Source organism: Talpa europaea, assembly GCF_964194135.1.
Source record: "Talpa europaea genome assembly, chromosome: 12".
Lineage (NCBI taxonomy): Eukaryota > Metazoa > Chordata > Mammalia > Eulipotyphla > Talpidae > Talpa > Talpa europaea.
In genome coordinates this window covers 44,951,830-44,954,437 of record NC_140079.1, presented here as the reverse complement: position 1 = coordinate 44,954,437, position 2,608 = coordinate 44,951,830, and positions in this window count along the sequence as shown.

Genomic DNA, 2,608 nt, shown 5'->3' with positions numbered 1-2,608 from the left:
TTAATAGGCAGAAAAGGGTCCCCCGAATATGTGCACATCCCAACACCCTGGAATTTTGAATGTTATTTTGATAGCAATGGAGGATTAAACAGATGGAATAAAATTGCTAATCTTAAAACAAGAAAATAAGAACAATTCCAGATAAGCATAGAACCATCATAGCAATGTGGACTTTCTCCAGTTGGCCATTAATGGTTTCTACAGGAAAGATTTCCATCAAAAGGAGGTGATGACAAGAAACATGAAACATTTTGTGGTATTGGAGACTGGGTAACTAAAACATGGCATATCTAGCCATGCTCAGTCACATCAATCTCTGCAAACTAGCTGAAAAAAATATGGCCTGCCACAGACCATGAAGGATTGAAATGCAAGCAATCATTGATCATTAACTCTTTTTTTAAATAAATTTTATTTTTATATTCCCCATACAATTGCAATCCCCTTATTTTAACCACAATCCCTCCCCTCCCCGCCCCCCACCACCCATAGAGTGTCTCTGGTTCATAGTTGTTTGTTGATTTTGATTTTCACTTTCTTAGAGTTATTCATTTTCCTGGTCCCTTATTTAAGTTTTCTAGATTCCTGCTATGAGTTAGACCATCCGGTATTTTTCTTTTTCTTTCTGGCTTATTTCGCTGAGCATGATCCTTTCCAGCGCTATCCATGTTGCTGCAAATTGCGTGTGTTTATCTTTTTTGAATGCTGAGTAATATTCCATGGTATATATGTACCACATCTTCTTGATCCAGTCATCTATTTTTGGGCTTTTGGGTTGTTTCCAAAGCTTAGCTATTGTAAAAAGTGCTGCTATAAACATAGGGGTGCAGGTGCTCTTTGGAATTGACGTTTCTATGTCCTTTGGGTAAATACCTAGGAGTGAAATTGCTGGATCATATGGAAGCTCTATGTTTAGTAGGTTGAGGAATCTCCACACTGCTCTCCATAGTGGTTGGACCAGTTTGCACTCCCACCAACAGTGCAGGAGGGTTCCTTTTTCTCCACAACCTCGCCAACGTTTGTTGTTGCTAGTTTTTTTTAATATGTGCCATTCTCACTGGTGTAAGAAGGTACCTCATGGTCGTTTTGATTTGCATTTCCCTGATTACAAGTGATGTTGAACATTTTTTCATATGCCTGTTGGCCATTTGCATTTCCTCTTCAGAGAAGTTTCTTTTTAGCTCTTCTGTCCATTTTTTTTGACAGGATTATTTTCCTTGTTGTTGTTGAGTCTCATCAGCTCTTTGCAGATTTTTGTGATCAGTAGTTTATCATTAGTGTTGTGTGCCAAAATGTTCTCCCAGTCGGTGGGGTTTCTCTTTGTTTTTGTTATTGTCTCTTTTGTTTTTATTATTTCTTTTCTTCTACTGGTTTTGGGGTATTTTTGTTGTTCTTTTTCTAGATCTTTGAGCTTTGAGATTAGGTTGTTTCTTTGAGTTCTTTGTATAGGTCCTTTACCTCTTTTGTTAGGGCAAGGATGTGGAGAAAAAGGAACAATGCTGCACTGCTGGTGCGAGTGAAAAATGGTCCAACCACTATGGAAAGCTGTGTGGAGATTTCTTTTCTTTTTTAAACAATTTTTTAAAAGTTTTTTTTTTATTTATTTATACAAGCACCAGATACACTCAGAAGTGCGGGAGGGTGAGAGAATTCACTAGAGCCAGTGAACAGGCAGACTGATGAAGTACACTGCTGAGGGGAGCAGCGGGCATGGCAGGATAGGTCTGTGTGCCATGTGGGACCCTCGCCGGCAGCCAGGGATCGAACCGGCACTGCAGAGGCTGCAGGCAGCTTCACAGCCCAGCGCTCAACCACTGTGCCACCAGGGGAGGCCCGCTGTGTCGAGATTTCTTGACCTACTAAAGATAGAGATTCAATATTATCCAGCAATTCCACTCCTAGGTATTTACCCAAAGGACACAGAAACACTAATTCAAAAGGTCTCCTGCACCCCTATGTTTATAGGAGCACTATTTACAATAGTTAAGCTATGTAAACAACCCAAATGCCCAAAAATAGATGACTGGATCAAGAAGATGTGGTATATATACACAATGGAATATTATTCAGCAATTAAAAATATAAACCCATGCAATTTGCAGCAACATGGATGGAGTTGGATGGGATCATGCTCAGTAAAATAAGCCAGAAATAAAAAGAAAAATACCAGATGGTTTCACTCATACCAGGAATCTAGAAAACCTAAATAAAGGACCAGGAAAAAGACTAATTGCAATAAAGTAAAAATCAAAATCAACCAGCAAGTATAGATCAGAGATACACTACAGTGGGGGGTGGGGAAAGGAGAAGAGGGATTAGGGTCAGAAAAGGGGGGTGGGAAATGTATGGGGAATATAACCAAAATGAAAATGCATACATTGTGCAAAAATGAAAAATGATGTAAGAATTATTTAAAATAATTCATTAAAAAAAAGGAAAATTGTTACTGGGCAACATGGGGCACTAAAACTGGCCAAGGACATTGCCCAAATAGTTTATTAGCGACTATTTGAGTTCTTAATCTGTGAGCATAATCTCAAGTCCACTCAGTTTCAGAGTGAACAGCAATAATGGGATTTATTTGACAAACAGGGGAAAAATGAGTCAC